This window comes from Ambystoma mexicanum, chromosome 5p (genome assembly GCF_040938575.1).
Source record: "Ambystoma mexicanum isolate Mex_15411 chromosome 5p, UKY_AmexF1_1, whole genome shotgun sequence".
NCBI lineage: Eukaryota > Metazoa > Chordata > Amphibia > Caudata > Ambystomatidae > Ambystoma > Ambystoma mexicanum.
In genome coordinates this window covers 278,374,492-278,393,316 of record NC_090930.1, presented here as the reverse complement: position 1 = coordinate 278,393,316, position 18,825 = coordinate 278,374,492, and the positions used below count along the sequence as shown (strand labels likewise).

The following is an 18,825-nucleotide window of genomic DNA, read 5'->3' as shown; positions in this document are numbered from 1 at the left end:
CGTTTACAGTGGGACCGGTTCCGAGACAGCTTCCCCGAAGCAAGGGAGGAGATGACCCCATTCGAGGAACAGTGGTGGGGGATAATTGGGGCGATCTGACCTCGCTGGTAGAGACTGCCCTGGCACCAGGTACAGCCAAAAGGTACAGGGCTTGTTGGGATCGTTTCATGCAGTTCCAGGAGGAGGTGCTGGCAGGTGGCCGGGGGGAGAACCCGTTGAGGGCATTCATAGGCTGGTGTTGGAAGACAGGGAAGACCCGGGCGTGGGTGGGCTACCACCTGGCGGCCATAGCACATTACGCGAAAGTAAAAGGGGAGAAGGACCCCACTAAGGAACACTACGTCTTGCTGGCCATGAGAGGCTGGGCGAGACAAACCATAGCAAAGCCAGACGAGAGGCGGCCAATCGATATTGGGAAATTGCACAGGTTGGTTAAATGTCTAGGTGCAGTGTGTAGTGAGGAGGCAGAGAGATTGCTCTTCACGGCCGCCTTCACGGTGGCATTTTTTGGGGCTCTCAGGATCAGCGAATTGGTGCCGGAGAACAAGGCCGGCAAAGGGAATGGGTTCTTGCGCGTCAGGGACGTCCAAGTGGGAAGCGCTCAAGTCGTCATTTATGTAAGGAGATCAAAAACGGATCAGAAAGGAAAAGGGGCAGCGTTGACCTTACAGGCAATTCAGGCAAGCAGGGTTTGCCCGGTGGCGGCGGCGGCAAACTTTATGCAGCAGCGACGGCCATCAGGGGCTGAGGCGCCGTGGCACATGCACAGGGATGGGTCCGCACTAAGCCGCTTTCAGTTCAGGAAAGTGATGGCGCTAGGCTTGGATAACATGGGCCTGGCAGGGGGCCGGTTTGGGACGCATTCATTTCGGATAGGGGCCGCCACCTCCACGGCAGTCGGGGGGTTAGGGGCGGAGGACATCAAGAAGCTGGGGAGATGATCTTCAGGATGTTATAAACGTTATGTCAGACCAGAATAAATGTAAAGATAACCATGGCGTTCCCTCCATTTCATTTCCCAGCAGTGCGCCAAAGGAAACTACGCACAGTGTGGGTAGTGGGGCATTCATTCACCTCAAGGGCAAAGGCGAGCTGGACGCAACAGCAAGAGGTCTTGACGGCTGGAGAGTTCAGGATCGAGTGGCATGGGGTGCCAGGGATGAAATGGGCGCAGCTGAAGGGGCAATTGCAAAAGCTGCTGAGTAGGCAGCGGAGGCCGGACGTGTTGGTGATACATTTAGGAGGAAATGACCTGACTACCCTGGGGAGGGGGGTCTTGCTGAGGGACATTACAAACTCACTACAAGAGATATCGGCACAAGTGGGGGAAACGGAGATCATCTGGTCTGAGGTGATTCCCCGGGCACAATGGAGAGGGGCAGAGAGCCATTCAGCAGTAGAGAAATCAAGGAGGAAGCTGAACGGGGCCGTTGCCAAGTTCTGCAGGGGCAGAGGTTTCCATCAGATCAGACACGGCCTGATTGACGGGAAGACACCCGAGTACTTCCTGGCGGATGGGGTACACCTATCCAAAAAAGGAATGGAGCTCTTTTTATGGAACATTTGTACCAAATTGCTGGAGTTGTGAGAGGAATTGTGGAAAGGGGGAGCCACGGTGGGCGGGAACCCACCAGTTGGCGTGGCGGTGTTTGGGCAACCAAGCACAAATGATAGACTCCGGACGAGCCAGAAGGAAACGGAATGGGTCTTCGCTCTTCCGGACCAGCGCCTCTTGGGGGCCTAAACGGCGGGGGCGTCTGGTAGGGACAAATAAGGCTCAGCTTCCCCCAAAACAAACAGCGCTCTCCCCACCCACGGACACCTGCACGGGCAGGTTTGGAACAGGTACAATGGGGCGGGGGAGTTGGGGGCCTACTATACCAAGTATAGGGGGAAGCAAAGGAAATCCGGCAAGCAAAGCGCCAACCGTACAGAATGAAGTTCACAATGTGTACAAATAATTCTGTTGTCATGGAAATAAAACTGCAGCCAAGTTTGCCATTTGAAATTCTGTGTCATGCCAATTTGTGGGGATAAGGAATAATGCATTGGGGTGCATGCGCAAAGAATAATTGGCAGTAAAGGCAAATGGACGGCTGCAGGGGTTATGGAGCTGACGACGGAAAAATCAGCCCAAGATGGAGGAGGCAGCAGGGTAACCCCTGCGGGGTCATGCCGTCAGGACCGGGGACCCTCCCCTTGGGGTCAAAAGGCAAAGGGCGGAACAGCGCCAAATGCCTAATGGCCCAAAAACCCGCGAAGGGTCGAACAAAGAAAAAGGGGCGGGGTCACCAGGATATAAGCAGGCGGGACCGGGGTGCCAGGCATCTCGCTCCTGCACTGGGACCCGGTCGCCGCCTCGCAAGTGTAAGGAATTTCGTTTTCGACCCACCCACCCACGAAATACAAGCAAGGAGCAGGAGACCTGGGCGTTGCTGTCGCAGGACACCCAGGCCAGGATATGACAAGTTGGCGGTGTTTGGGCAACCAAGCACAAATGATAGACTCCGGACGAGCCAGAAGGAAACGGAATGGGTCTTCGCTCTTCCGGACCAGCGCCTCTTGGGGGCCTAAATGGCGGGGGCGTCTGGTAGGGACAAATAAGGCTCAGCTTCCCCCAAAACAAACGGCGCTCTCCCCACCCACGGACACCTGCACGGGCAGGTTTGGAACAGGTACAATGGGGCGGGGGAGTTGGGGGCCTACTATACCAAGTATAGGGGGAAGCAAAGGAAATCCGGCAAGCAAAGCGCCACCCGTACAGAATGAAGTTCACAATGTGTACAAATAATTCTGTTGTCATGGAAATAAAACTGCGGCCAAGTTTGCCATTTGAAATTCTGTGTCATGCCAATTTTTGGGGATAAGGAATAATGCATTGGGGTGCATGAGCAAAGAATAATTGGCAGTAAAGGCAAATGGACGGCTGCAGGGGTTATGTGTACTCAAGGCACGGCTGTTAATTGAAGCCAAATCCACTGCACCGCGTTGAATCTCAAAGCCAGTCACACGCGCTTTAAACCCAGCCCAGGAAAATGCAATTGGGAGGAAAACAGAGGAGAGCCTTTTCGGGGCTGCGCACCGGTGGCCTCACGAATGTACACAGCTGCCAAGTGTCACACATGGTATAAAGTATTTCAAATGCTAACGCTGCTACACAATGCAATCCATGGATTTTGATACTGGCTGGGATGGTACTCATTGTTTTGACACGGCTGCCTGAATCCACGAAGGGTGATTTCAAACAGTCAGTCAGCTGAACGCTCCTCGTCCTGCGTACTGCTCACTGCAACACCACTTAGCAGCCCACTTTGCAGCCACTTTGTGGCCAACTGGCCTTTTGAAGGTATTGAAGGCGGAGCTCAAAGCAGCTCAGAGCAAATGACAAACAGCGAAGACAGACTTCTCCAGGCACCAGACTCCAACAGGTAAGCAAGGGGGGACTGTTGACTGCAACACCACTTAGCAGTCCATTTTGCTGCCGCTTTGCAGCTGGACTGGCCTTTTGAAGGTATTTTGAGCCTGGAGAGGGTAGCTCAGTGGCAACGTGCTCGCCTTGGGAACAAGACGACACGGAGCAATACAGGTTCGATCCCCGGGTCCGCGCCTAGAAACCTCTGGGCAGGGCTGTCAGAAGATGTGGTGAGGCCCGGGGCAAAACATTTGGTGAGGCCTCCTTACAATTCTTTGCACTCAGCCAGCGGCGGCCCCTCCGCAAACAGGAGACTCGAGAAATCTCCCTTTGAGTTTGTGTGCAGGATACCAAATATGGTTTATTAATGCAACTCCAAATCAACTACAGCAAAGTTAGATTTCTCTACCGAAGAAAGGTTTATGCCGGACTAACTTTTGTATCATATGCATAAATATATATAGGATGGCATGAGCTCTCCACTCCGCCACCTCCAACTCTCTGATGGTCAGTCACTATTCCAAGTAAAGAGTTGAGGGCAGATCTGTTTCTTCGGCTGGGGCCTCCCTCTGGAAAGAGCCTCCCTGCCTCTCTTAAACTTGAGCAGAATCAACAAGGGAGAGGAAGAGAGAAGGCAGAAGCAAAGAGACAGGTCTTGAGTTGCTTCCGGAACCAGAGAATGGCTCGGGAAGCAACTCAAGACCTGTCTCTTTACTCTTCTGCCTTCTCTCTTTCTTTCCCTTGCTGATCACCTGCCTGATCCATGCACTAGTCACCTGGTCAAGCTCTGAATTCGGGCCCAGGTCCCTGCATGTCCTGTTGCAATCCTAACACACAAAGGGGAGTCCCCCAAATGAACCATTAACCAACTGGTTCACAAGGCATGTTCTTGCATCAACTTGGCCCTATTCAATGGGTTTCTAATTTACTTCAAAGAACAGCACACACAAAGAGTAGTGCTTTAGTTACATTAAAAACAAAAAATGTATTACGTAGGCCATAGGTCCTACAAATTCAACCTTAAAAATGCTAATTAAGTCTGTTTATAATGATACAGGTAAGCCAAGACATAAGTTAATACATAAAACAATATGACAAATTCATACATTCACTATTGATACGCATACCCACCCTATATGCAACGCATATAAACCATAACCCATTCACAATGCCATCTCTTCTAGATTTGTGAATGAATAGTGTGACATAAAATGGGGAAAGAAAGGGAAACAAATGCTCGATTTAATAGATACGTAAGGGTATCAAATTAATCAATGCAAACCTACGTGGCACAGTATGGTAATTCAGTTTGAGGAAGCACAGACAAGGACTATCTTACTGGCCCCATCGGTCTAATAAATCACAGACATCCTCACTTCAACAGTGCCACTTTCCCTAAATTCTAGAAATCATTGTTCAAGACCGAAAACACATCCCAGTGTCCTGTTGCAATCCTGCACTGCCTCATGGCTCCACTGCACTTGTGGTCTGTATCTGTAACCCTACAGTCCCTCTCTTGCACTTATTCTCCACCCGTTGGCTGCTCTTATGAGTGCCTACACTTGCCACCCGTTGGCTCCACTCTTTGTTTCTCCTTTGTACCCGGACTTCTGCATCCTACACCACCCTCGGCACTTCTTTCCTCCCCCCTTCCCTGCTCTTGTGCGATCTGAATGACACAAGGCCTAGTAAGATTTGTGTTTTGTCCTACAATTTTGTTTCCCCCTCCTTGCCTTGTCGCGCATAGAAACACTTGTGTACAGGCACATTATAAATGCCATATCATATCATTAAGGAGCACACTGCCCCTGTGTGCGCATTAAAACACACATACACAGTGACAAATGATGTACAGTGGAGGCTGGTACATTTCTGAACTTAAGAGGCTTACATGTTTGTGCCAATTAGGTAGGATCAACAGAGCACAGTTATGGAGCCCAAACCAAACAAGGGTTGCTTGAGGGGGGAGGGGGTCTCACTCCCCAGAAAATGTTTGAAACATTGGGTTTAAATTATGCATCTTACAGTACTTTATTTGCAAAATTGGATACAAAGCCATACAGTTTGCAATTAGTTTTGTATGGATTTGTATACAATTTAATGAAGGTCCAGACCAGTGCCAAGGTTTCAAACTCTTCCCCAGAGACCACGAAGAACATGCACACTCTGGGATTCTGGGATCGGTGTCTAGGCAGGTGGTCTGGACAAAGGGGGGAGGAGGATGTGAGAGGATGGAGAGGAAAATGTAATAGGACAGAGATAAAGGGGAGAGGAGGATGTGGGGGAAGGGAGACAAAAGGAGGAGAGGAGGATGTGAGATGAGGGAGACAAAGGGGAGAGGAGGATGTGAGAGGATGGAGAGGAGGATGGAATAGAACAGAGACAAAGGGGAGAGGAGGATGTGAGAGGAGAGAGACAAAGGGGAGAAGGATGTGAGAGGAGAGAGACAAAGGGGGGAGAAAGATGTGAGAGGATGGAGAGGAGGATTTGAGAGGACAGAGACAAAGGGGAGAGGAGGATGTGAGAGGAGAAAGACAAAGGGAGGAGTGGAGGATGTGAGAGGAGAGAGACAAAGGGAATAGGAGGATATGAGAGGAGAGACAAAGGGAGGAGATGAGAGGAGGATGTCAGAGGAGAGATACAAAGGGGAGAGGAGGATGTAAGAGGGTGGAGAGGAGGATTTAATATGACAGAGACAAAGGTGAGAGTAGGATGTGAGAAGAGAGAGCCACACAACAACACAGGAGCCTTCATGACAGGCCGCCATGTGGCCTCCGAGGCCGCATTAGTTCTGCTGCTCAACTGCGACGTGCCGGGCACACACCAGCCCCACAAAGGCAAATAGCGCAGGGCTTCATGCTGGAGGCCTCTCGAGTTGAACGTTTTATAGACCTAAACAAAGGGCTGTATCGGGCATTAGTGGCCCTGAAAACCCAGTTAAAGGCTCAAGCACAGCGAGGGTGCTCAATGAGGTTCACGGTCCCCATCGCCTGCTATGGCCGGATGGTCTAGAAGGGCATTAGAATCCACTTTTTCCCCCTCAATTCGATATTTTTATTCACAATTCATCAACATAGAACACACTATGCGGTGGGTTGCATATTAATGCGTATGAACGAGCATGTGCCTAGTACATAAATCTGCCAATGCAATGCACCTACCTCGCACCCTTCCTCCCCCGCTGCCCCAACCCCACCTCCCTTAGAACTGAAATGGTCAGATCACTCCAAGTGCCCACTGGCAGAACAGGTCCAGCTTCGTACCCTCATCCTCCATGCTGGGCAAAAGGGACAGTCCCAAGTGTGAGTGAACACTCGGGGGAAAAGCACAGTGTAGGAAAAACAGAGGTTTCTGGCAAATGAAACAAGCTATTGGCCAACTCCTCCGCCATCCTGTAATCTCCCCCAGTGCTAATCTTTCTCAGTCCTGCCATCCAGAGCGCAGAACCAATTTGTATTGGAGGCCAACTCCAGCAAACCAGAGTGCCACTGAAGTGCTTTGTGGACAGGGGGGTGCAAAGAGGTTAAAAGGCAAAAAAAAACACAAGGACTGAGAGGTGGGGATGTGGAAGAAAGCCTGGGAAGGGACACCAGAAGGAAAAGTAGTGACAGATCAGTGTGGATAGAACTGTTACACAGGAGAAGTATAAAGAAAAGTACCATGACAGAAATGGGTGACAATATTAGCACGCAAGAGGCAAGGAGTTTGAGAAAAGTGTGGGTCTGCAATGGTAAAAGGAAGGCTACAAGACAATCTGAGGGGAAAATAAAGTAAATAAGAGGGACAATGGAAGGAAGAATAAGCTATGAACATTGTAGGTGCATAACAATACACCATAAGCAACCAAGATGCACATCCCTGATAAAGCCCAACAAGGCCGAAACATGTCTGGCGTGGCTTGTGTCCCGGTACGGAAGGGCCGTGGCCAAGCAGGTGGGCCCATACAGTTCCTGTTCGTGGAAGCCCTAAGACAAAGGGGAGTGCAGGATGCCGGAGTACAGAGACAAAGGGGAGAGTAGGGCGTGAGAGGAGGGAGACAAAGGGGAAAGGAGGATGTGAGAGGAAAGAAACAAAGGGGAGAGAAGGATGTGGGAGGAGGGAGACAAAGGGGATAGAAACATGTAATGGGACAGAGACAAACAGGAGAGGAGGATGTAATAGGACAGAGACAAAGGGGAGAGGAGGATGTGAGAGGAGGAAGACAAAGGGGAGAGTTGGGCGTGAGAGGAGGGAGACAAAGGGGAGAGGAGGATGTAATAGGACAGAGACAAAGGGGAGAGGAGGATGTGAGAGGAGAGAGACAAAGGGGAGAGTAGGGCGTGAGAGGAGGAAGACAAAGGGGAGAGTTGGGCGTGAGAGGAGGGAGACAAAGGGGAGAGGAGGATGTAATAGGACAGAGACAAAGGGGAGAGGAGGATGTGAGAGGAGGGAGACAAGGGGGAGAGGAGGATGTGAGAGGGGGACAACGGGGAGAGAAGGATGTGAGAGGAAAGAAACAAAGGGGAGAGAATGATGTGGCAGGAGGGCGACAAAGGGGAGAGGAGAATGTGAGAGGGGGGAGAAGGATGTGAGAGAAGGGAGACACATGGGAGGGGAGGATGTGAGAGGATGAAGACAAAGGGGAGAGGAGGGTGTGAGTGGAGGGAGACAAAGGGGAGAGGAGGATGTGGGAGCAGGGAGACACAGAGGAGAGGAGAATGTGAGAGGAGGGAGACAAAGGGGAGAGAAGCATGTGGGAGAAGGGAGACAAAGGGGAGGAGGATGTGAGAGGATAGAGACAAAAAGAAGAAAAGGGTGTGATAGGAGGGAGACATAGGGGAGAGGAGGATGTGAGAGAAGGGAGATAAAGGGGAAAGAAAGGAGCGAGAGGAGGGAGATAAAGGGGAGAGGAGGATGTCGGGTAAACCCAAGTAACATGGGTAGAAGAGAACATGGGGGGAAGCAAAGTAGCAGGGAGAGCGTAGAGTGACAAAGGGAAGAGGGGGGAGTCAAAGGGGTGAGCAGAATGTGGAACAAGTCAAAGTAACGCTGAAGGAGTGAGACACTGGGGTGATCAGGGTGCAGGAGAAATCATAGTAACAGGGAGAGGAGAGAGACACAGGGACGGGGATGTGAAGAAAGCCCACCTGGAGTGGAGCCTGGAGACAGAGGAATAAGCATGACGTGAGATAACACAAAGAAACGGAGAGGAAAGTGATAAAGGAGACTTGGGGTGGATGACATTAGGTGCACGGGCAGAAGAGAGACAAAGGAGAGAGCACAGCGCAGAGGAAAGCAAACGAGACACAGGGACATGCTGTCGGACAGCAGAGAACTCCTCTCATATCAGTCACACACTGAGCAACGTGAACACGCTGACTGACAGGAGAGGAGCCCTCTCATGTAATTCAGCATGTCTACATTGTCAGCTGAATAACGGGAGGCAGCAGAGCTCACTTCAGAGCCCTGCTGTCTCCCATTATTTTGCAGTTTGTTGCGGAGCCAAATGGCTTTGCAACAAACAGCAAAATCATTGCGGGGGCAGAGAGGAGACAGCACAGTCCACCATGTAAATAAAGGACACGGGAGACTGTGCTGCCTTCTCCTAGGAGAGGGGGCCGCGAGGCCCCTCGAAAAGCGATGCCCGGTTCAGTTTGCCACCCTTGCACTCCCCTCGTGACGGCCCTGCCTCTGGGTATTAAGCGCATTATAAATAACCTATCATATCATATCATTATTGAAGGCAGAGCTCAATGCAGCTCAGAGCAAATGGCAAACAGCGAAGACAGACTTCTCCAGGCACCAGACTCCAACAGGTAAGCAAGGGGGGACTGCTGACTGCAACACCACTTAGCAGCCCACTTCGCTCCTTCCATTTTCCTCTCCCATCCCCTCCTATCTTGGAGCCTTAATTGCCACACTATACGCACTTGGGGAAGCGACTGCCTATCCCTTTTGCAACCCATCTTTTAAAAACTGCAAAACTGCTGTGGTTCCACATTGCAATGCAGGAATGTTATGAATATTGCTCCATGCAATGAGATTCACCCTTTGTAGTGACTGGCCGTTTAAAGTGCAGAATTGTCTCTGCAAACCATATCCCCTATGTAATGTTCTCTGCTCAATTTCCATACTGGTTTCCGTTTGATCTTTGGGCACTCTGTTCCCCTGTCCCCCACACTTGTACTAGGGGAGATGGCTACTACAGTTTCTTCCACTCTTCCTATCTATGAAGTTCTAGTACAGTTGGAAACCAACACTTTCTGGGCCAAACTCTGACTTGCATTCTCTCCCCTCCTCCTCTTGATCTGACTCCTAGTTAATTCCTCTTGGTACTGACGTTGCTTCTTTTTTCTCATTCAAGGTCACCCTCCTGCACTTTGGCTTATTCTACTCCTGTTTTCTCTTCCTTCTCTCCCTCTGTTTCTATGTCCTTGTTGCGCCCATTCTCTAACTCAGACATTGCACTTCTTCTGTCTACAACCCACCTTTCTCATACTTTGTAAAAGTGCTGGGGTCTTCCACCCACCAGCTCTCTATTCTTGTCAGGATTTCTGGCTCTTGGTGGGGAGGCTTTGTCATCCTTATTGCCACCAGCTTTCGATCTAGAACCTAATGTCTTTACACTGGCAACCTGTGTCTTAATGAAGAGCCACCTTTTTTCTTAATTTGTCTGCATATATTTTCTGTTTTAAATGCCTTATGCATTTTATTTTCTAAGGTATCTCCAAACAACGTTTTATCTTAAAAACAGATTTTATGCTGAATGGCTTTTCTTTTTTTAACTTTGGTTTTTATTAGCATTTTGTAAAACAGAAAAAAAAACAGAAAACGGGGCCTATCTGAGGCCCCCCTGCCCCTCCTTTCACGGCCCTCCCCCTCCCACCCCCTCACCATGTCCAAACCAAACATAACAGCAAAAAAGAGACCAAACTTTCACATATTTTCCTAGTTCTTTGGAGCGCCGCAACATGTGACCCATTCAGTTACTGGCCAGAAGCCGACATCGCCCCAGGCCGTGGGGACCCCCCGATTGGGTGCTGTCCTTCACTGCGGTGGTTGCGCCCCGGCCATCCGGGGACGCCATTTCGGGACTAGTGGACATCCCATCCCCATGCCTGCTGGACCCCGTACCATTCAGTGGGGAATGAGCTTGAGCCATTGTTCACCAAAGCAGTCAGTTTGTCCATCAAGAACATGTTCTTAAGTTTTTTGGTCCAGTCGTCTTTGGAAGGTGTTTCCGGGCTCTTCCACCTCTGGGCCAGGGCTACTTTGCCTGCCCTCAACATGGTTTCCCACATCCTAGGGTATCTGTGTATTTCTGTTTCCTCCGGGGGGAGGCCCAGCAGCATGGTCAGCGGGTTGAGGGGTAGAGGGTCCTCAGTTACCGCCGCTATCCAATCTCTCACCGCTTCCCAATAGGTTTGTACCTTCGGACATAACCACCACATATGACCTCTAGTCCCTAACTGGCCTCAGCCCCTCGGGCATTCAGGGGATACCCCTGCGAACAGTTTCGAGAGTTTTACTGGGTCCCTGTGCCACCCCTGCAGGATTTTAAAGTTGTGTTCCATGTCTGAGGTAAAAAGATTGCCATGAAACGATATCTTGAAAATGCGAGCCCAGGCGTCCTCAGATATCTCCTCCCCCGCCAGGTCACTCCAAAAACCCCGGAATCCTCGCCTTGCCTGGAGGTCATGAGCATTTAAGACAGTGTACATGCGGGAGACCGCTCCCTTTCTAGAGGTTGCTGAGTCAAGGAGTTTCTCGAAGGGCGTTAGTTGTCTTCGCAGGTTAGGGCCCCATACGGGGTTGTTAAGGATGCCCTTGAGGCGGAGGTATTCGAAGATGGAGAGGGTCCCACCTCCCAGTCCCTCCCGGAGGTCCTCATAACTCACAAATTCTCCCTCCCTGAATAGCTGGCCCGCCCATTCCATTCCCGCATCTGACCAACTCTGGGATTGTCTGAACCCTCTGCTGCCCAATTTCAGGGAGGGCCCCCACAAGGAGGTCATAGGGGACGGCCATGAAGATAGATGTGCTGTCTGGGGGCACTCCCTCCAAATGTCCCAGAGAACACCCAGGGTCGGGTGGGATAGCGCTTGCTTCGGGATCGACCTGCGAGGAGCCCACAGGAGGTCACGGACTTTTAGAGGGTGGACATCCATGTCCTCTAGGTATGACCAATATGTCCGTAAACCTTCCTTCATGTGTTCTAGAAGGACCCGCAGTTGCGCTGCATGATAGTACAGTTGGAAATCTGGGAGACCAAAACCCCCCTCCTCTCTCGGAAGCGTCAAGGTGGCCCTGCCAACTCGCGGAGTTTTCCCCTGCCAAATGAAATCTCGGATCTCCTTGTGTAGGTCTATAAATGTTTGAGTGGGTACTTGGGTAGGGAGGGCTGTAAAAAGGTACAGAAGCCGAGGCAGTATGTTCATTTTGACTGCCGTCATCCGACCGTACCATGAGAGGATCATTCCTCCCCATCTTCTCAAGTCGGCGGCGATCTCAGATAGCATGGGTTCATAGTTGGAGGACCCTAGTTTTGTTAAATCCCTAGTGAGGAGAACCCCCAGGTATTTTATTTTGTTCTTGCTCACCGCTATCCCATGAAACCTAGTCAGGGGGTCTAGTACCGGGTCCACCAGTCGCATCGGAAGGAGGACAGATTTGGCGGTGTTTATTTTTAAGCCCGAGAACCTCCCGAACGAGCCAACCAGGGACAGGAGGGGAGGGACCGAAGAGCTCGGGTCCACCAGATATGCTCGGATATCATCCGCAAATAGGGATAGCTTGAATTCCACCTCTCCCCTACCAATTCCCCTGATGTCTGGGTGGGACCTAACCGCTATGGCCAAAGCTTCCATCATGAGGACATACAGGAGGGGGGAAAGAGGGCAGCCCTGTCTTGTTCCTCGAGTAAGGGGGAAGGAATTTGACAGCACTCCGTTCACCTGGACTCTTGCTGTAGGGGCTCTGTAGAGAGCGGCGACCCAGCTCAGGATGTGCGACCCAAAGCCCATTCGTTGGAGAAGGAGGGTCATGTAACTCCACTCCACTCTGTCGAAAGGTTTTTCCGAGTCTAGGGACAGGATGCATGCCTCAAGATCAGAATTTTGGGTGAAGTGAACCAAATCTATCGTTTTGCGGATATTATCCGAACCCTGTCTGCCCCTAATGAAACCCACCTGGTCCCTGTGGATTAGCTTCTGCATTATCCCCTCCATCCTCCTACCCACCACCTTAACCAAGATCTTGACGTCGATATTGAGCAGCGATATGGGTCTGTAGGACGAACACTCCCTCGGGTCTTTTCCTTCCTTGGGAAGGACCACTATTATGGCTCCCATCATGGTGTCGGGGAGAGTGCCCCCCTCCAACACCGAGTTGAAAACCTTCGCCAGATATGGAGACAGGGTGGATCGGAACCTCTTATAAAAATACACGGGAGAAGCCATCCTCCCCCGGGGAAGTCCCCACCCTCATCCCACTAATCGCCTTCTCCACTTCCTCCTTGGTCACCCGGCCCTCCAGCCCCTCTGCCTGGTCTCGTGAAAGGGAAAGTATCTGTATGGAGTCGAGGAACTCTTCGATATGGGCATCGCCGCCGTCCTATTCGGAGGTATATAGTGTCTCATAATATTGACGGAAGGCTTCACTTATGTGGGGGGTGTCAAATCCCATTGTGCCCCTACTGTCCCTCACTACCTTCACCATCCTGCTTCTCTGGACCTCCCTCAGTTTCCAGGCCAGGATCCTGTCCACTCTGTCCCCCTTCTCGTAGTATTTCTGTTTGACCATTTGGAGGCTTTTCTCCGTTTTATGGAGGAGTAGGTTTTTCAATTGGAGCCTGTAATCCTCCAGGGTGGCCATGTGGTCACGCTCTAGGGTTCGTGCCGGGGAGCCCCCCGGTTGGAGGCGCGCTATGTTTTCATTCAGAGTTCTCTCCTGGGTCTCCCTTTCCCTTTTCTGTCGGGAACCAATTTTTATGAGCACTCCTCTTAGTGTTGCCTTAAAGGCATCCCAGAGAGTATGTGTGCCCACCTCCCCATTATCGTTAAGCTCGAAGAACTCTGTGATGGCCTCCAGAACAGTCTGGGTATGTACCTCATCTCTCAAGATGGCGTCATTGCATCTCCAGCGTCCCCTCCATTCTTTGCACCAGCCCCCTGCCAAGGTCACCCTGACCAAGTCGTGGTCTAACCAGGGTACGGGATCTATCCTGTAACCCGCTATGTGTGGTCGGAGTACCTCATCTGCAAGGATATAATCTATTCTGGAGAAGGCTTTGTGGGTGGAGGAGTAGTATGAGAAAGAGTGAGTCCCCTCTCGGGGGGTGGGTAACGTGTCCACCAGGTTCAGGTCATCATTCACCCTTTGGAAGCAGCGAGACGTGGCGTCTCCAGCGGGTCTGAGGCTTGGAGCCCCTACCCGTTGTCTATCTCTGGATGGGTCTAGGACCATATTAAAATCACCTCCCACCACCAATGGGCCTTGGACAAAGGTTTTCAGTCTTTCCCCCGTTCCCTCCCAGAATTGGGCCTGGCCCTCGTTCGGGGCATATACAACCGCCAGGGTTATGGGTGATCCTTGTAGGGAGCCTCGTACGAAGAGGTAACGGCCTTCGGGGTCCCTTAGGATGGACTCTTTCTCAAAATTCAGCCCCCTTGCAATCAAAATTGCAACCCCTCTTTTCTTCCCTTTGTGAGATGCATAGAAAGTCTCTTCGATTCCACCACCCCGCAACCTGGGCTCCCTCCCTCTCGCCCAGTGTGTTTCCTGCACAAAAAGCAGGTCCAGCTTGGCCCTCCTAAATTCCCTGCTGATTAGGGATCTTTTCGTGGGGTGTTCAAGCCCCGAACGTTCAGGGTTCCCACCCCTAGGGCCGGTCGGTCGTCAGCCATAGTCGCTGTCGCCTTTCCCCTTGGTCACCGGTGTCGCAAGGGCGCTCCCTCCCTGCTTACTGTATTTTCTTGTTTGGATCTCTTTGCAACGTTTTCCCAACTTTCCCCCCAACGCATTCCCCACCCTAAAACCACCAACATGTGAACAAACCCCCACTCCCCTCCCCGGCGTCCAGCCATGTAGTTCTTCCATTTCTGGGTTGTTGGCTGGACCACCAGCCGATTCCCCCTCGGCCAGGCGTCATATCCCAAGCTCGCTACCGTGAGCCCCCCCTTCCCCCCTCTCTTCGCTCCCCCGGACCTCCTATTTTAGTTACTCTCCCGGGCCATTGGTTGGTGCCTCACTCGGTTCCCACAGTTTTGATCCCCTCTATGCCCCCTTATACTTGCAGTTCAGGGGGGTGCAGCAAAACCCGGCGTCTCCAGTGTCATTCTGCATTCTAGGCCCGATGATCTCCGTGGGGTCGCTGGTGTCACCCCTCTGAGTCGACCCGGTCATCCTCCATTGGCGTTGGTGGTGTGTTCAGTTTCTTGAACTTTCTCGCGCCGGTTTTTCTCCTTCTGGGGTTGAGATGCCCGAGGGTGCCCCCTCTGAGCGCCTCCGGACCCACTGGTTCCCTCCGGGGGGCGGGTTCGCCCACATAATCTTGAATAGCGCCTTTAATGTCCTCTTCGGTTACCAGCGTTGTGCGTTGGCCAGAGTATTCAAAGGACAGGGAGAAGGGATATCCTCATCTGTAGCGGACCCCCTTCTCTTTCAGTTGTTGTGTTAGAGGGCGGCACATCCTCCGTTTGGCTAGGGTGTAAGCAGAGAGGTCTTGGAAAATGGCGATCTGTGCGCCGTTATAGGTTATCGCCCCCGCTTTCCTCGCAGCCTCTTGAACTTTGGCTTTCTCCGTGTAATAGTGGAAGCGGGCCAGAACTGTTCTGGGGCCCCCCGCTCTTCCCCCGGCCCTGTGTACCCGGTCAAACGTGAGTTCCGTTGTCATTTCCTCAGCAAATAAGAGGGTGATGATGTCTCTCACCACTCGAGTCAGTTCTCTCTCCGTCTCACCCTCCGTCTCCGGAATTCCAAAGAACCTTAGATTGTTCCGCCTTTCCCTATTTTCATAGTCGTCCATGATCCTGGCTCTCTCTTGGTCCCTCTTCTCCAAGGCTGCGAGCCGTGTGTCAAGTTGGATTTCCTGAGATGTGGAGGATGTTTGATAGTTTTCCATTTGTAGGACCCTATCCTCAATTTTGTCTACCCTTTGGTCCAGCTTCTCGAACTTCTGGGCAATGTCGGATCTCATTTCTCTGATCTCCTGAAGGATGGAGGCGAAGCCCTTTTCCATCGTCATTGCGGGTTGGCCCGCGGGTTCCGTGTGGGCCATAGCGCCGGAGACTGTGGGGACCTCAGTCGTGTTTGGTGTTTCTTGGAAGCGAAACGTTTGTAGGGCCTTCTTCCAGCTCATGGGGTGTCGTTGGTCCTTTGCGCGGGGTCCGCTGTAGTCCGGGGGGCCCTAGAGGGGAGTGCTGTGCCACCCCTGGATCAGCCCGTAGTGCGTCTCGCCCGTGAATTTTGTGGTCGATAGGGTGTCCCCCGCGGGGGGCTGGGGTAGCCCTTCAGGCGCGCACACGCCCTGCCAACTGGGGTCGGGGGCCTCACACCTGGGTCCCGGGGCAGCCTGTGAGTTCAAGGTGGGCCGGGGGTGCAATGGTGCGGTGGACGTCGGGGGTGTGCGTCACTTCACTTGACGTGATCGTGGGGTCTCCCTCCGGGGCTAGTGTGTTTATTGCCCCCCAGCTGCTTGGAGGGTCGTGGCCCAGTGGGCCCCTGAGGGTATGCTGCGCTGACCCGGGATGTTGTGGGTCTCTGGTCCCAGTTTAAGGTGGGGCAGCCCCTCAATCGGGCCTGTTGAGCGGGAGGGGGCCTCTGGGCGGCCCCTCGCCCCACCGAGAACCGGTGGGGGCCACACACCCAGGTAGGCCTCTTTAGGCGTTTCAGTCCTGACAGGCTGCCTCGCGGTGTCTTCTCAGGGCGGGTGCACGCCCGGTATCCTCTGGGTCTCCGCCGCGCTCTTAGGTCCTCCTTGCCGGGGGAGGTGGGCTTGGTCACCGTGCGGTGGCGGGCAGCGGGCCCGACCAGCGCCCGCCGCCTGTAGTCCTCCCTGGCGGTGGGGCTGGGGGTCCAAGGCTGGCGGGCAGGAGAAAGTTGGGAAGCCGCCGCCTCCCTCGCGGGCGATCCGCAAGCCTCCCCAGGGGGCCTGTGCCGGCACCCACTCCTCTCCGGAGGCCGATCGGGGCCGGCGCTCTCTTTTTCTGTTCGGGCGCGTGTCACACGCGGCCCGCACCGTCCTCGCCCGGGGGGTGCAGGTGGCCCACACCCCTAGGCGGATTCTCCGGATTCCCTCTCCGCGCGCCACCTCAGTGGGGGACGGCCAGCTGCAGTGCAGGAGGACAAGCCCACCCGTCTCCAACTCCTGTGTCGGCGGGCTGCGATTTAATCTTCCCGGTTCACGGCCGCCCGGGTCCTCTGCGGCGCTCCCACCGCCCAGTCCACGGCACCCGTTCTCCGCTCTCCCGGGGTCCACGGACCCCGCTGTTTCGATCAGCGGGGGCCCCGGGGGTTCCCTCACACTCCGCCTTCCTCTCTTGCCGCAGGGGGGTTTCGGGGGGGGCTCAATACCTCTTACGACTCGGCTGTTGGAGGAGCACGCAAATCAGGCAGCCATCGCCTGCGCGGCCTCTGGTGGCCTCCCTCCTGAATGGCTTTTAGGGAACCTTTGATGTACCAATCCCTTAAATTAATATGGCATCTGCCCTAGATTACTGCCCCCACGCCAATGTAGCTTACCTCAACCTAAGATAGGTCTAACAGAAGCTCTGCATATCAAACAATAGCACCGCACAGACAGCTAAGTCATCTTTATGGAGAACTAATCAAACATCTTTTCCTCATCACGGGTAGCAGCGATTGCTCTAGCTTGGGGGTTAATTTGTGATTGAAAGCAGAGGAGTAATCTCAAATTCAGCGCAGTAGTTCATAAGGGAATAGAACCTGATTCTGGCAGCCAACATTTTTGAGAAAATGTTCATGTCAGCATTTATTAGTGACAGTGGCGGATAGGAACCTAGTTCCTCTGGTGGCTTGTTGGATTTGAGCAACACAGTGATAACCTCCTCTCTATGTGATAGGGGTAGTGTACCGCATGCCATAGATTCCCCCCACACATCAAGTGAGGGACCAGCAGTTGTTTGTATTTATGTATTTGTATGTATTTTATTTATTTATTAATACACAGGAGGAACTATGCTCTTTTGATCACAAAAGAACATAAAATAGATGAGAAATCGATTAGAAGAGAAGCAGTCAGCTGGATGGGTAAGATGGAGGGACCTTCTGACCAGGTTGTGGAGGGGAGTAAATGGAACAGTCACCAGGGACAATACATAACTGGACATAAATAGATTAAGGACAACGCATATTAGACATTTTTAAGTGCAGGTAAGCAGTACGGCCAGCTGAGCTCGGGATGTGACCGACCATGATGGGTGGAGTACTGGAATAGAAGCAGAGGAAGTGAGGGACAGGGGCAGGTTATAAGTGAGGGAAACACAATTAGTCCTGAAGGGCTTTGGGTTTGGTCCACAATTCTCCAAACTGGTCCTATCGAATTTCCAGATCCCCTCCACTCGAATACGAGTCAACTCTAGTTGGACATCCCAAATGCCCCTCAGTAGAGGGACCAGACAAGGGTGCCCCCTATCTCCACTGGTATTTGCACTTGCGATGGAACCCCTAGCCCAACATATCCGCCTTCACCCTGGCATTCGGGGGTTTGAGGTGGGAGATCAATGCCATAAAGTTGCACTTTATGCAGATGATGTGCTTTGTTTCCTAAGGGACACTCGGACTTGAGTCCCTCCACTCATGGGTCTTCTTGATCTCAGGATTCACAATAAACACGTCAAAATCGATAGGCCTGAACCTATCGGAACCACCACACGCGCTAAATGCCTTGCAAAACACTTACTCTCTTAGATGGGAAAGCTCCAAAATTACATACCTTGGGGTGCATTTGACCCCGACCTATTCGGGCCTACAGAAAACCAACATACCCCCCTACTAAAAGGCGCCAAGGAATCCTTACAGAAGTGGGCCCTTCAAGAGATATCTTGGCTGGGGCGCATAAGCGCAGTCAAAATGACTTTGCTCCCTAGGTTTCTTTATACCCTGCAGGCATTCCATGTGTTCATCCCCGAGAGGGACTTATTAAACGTACAGAAAGAGATTAATCGGTTCATCTGGCAACGAAAAACGCCTAGAATTCAGCCCAAGATTCTCACCCGGGGCAGACATTTGGGAGGCCTGGGGCTCCTATCTATATTAAGATATTACAGAGCAACTCAAATTACCCCCATCCTGAGTTGGGCCAATCCAGATGACCCCCCCCCCCAAGTGGCAGGACATTGAACAGCTGTTCTCTGGAGCTCCCCTCTCCCATCTTCCCTTTCTTCCACGAGAGGCACAGACCTCTCTGAAACTCC

The 18,825-nt window shown here is 52.4% G+C and overlaps 1 protein-coding gene across 1 annotated transcript in view; it reads left to right on the top strand.

Moving 5' to 3' along the window:
• LOC138480909 (uncharacterized) overlaps positions 1-18,825 on the top strand; it is an 829,951-nt gene that overhangs the window by 115,319 nt on the left and 695,807 nt on the right. The gene's annotated exons all lie outside the window — the stretch shown is intronic.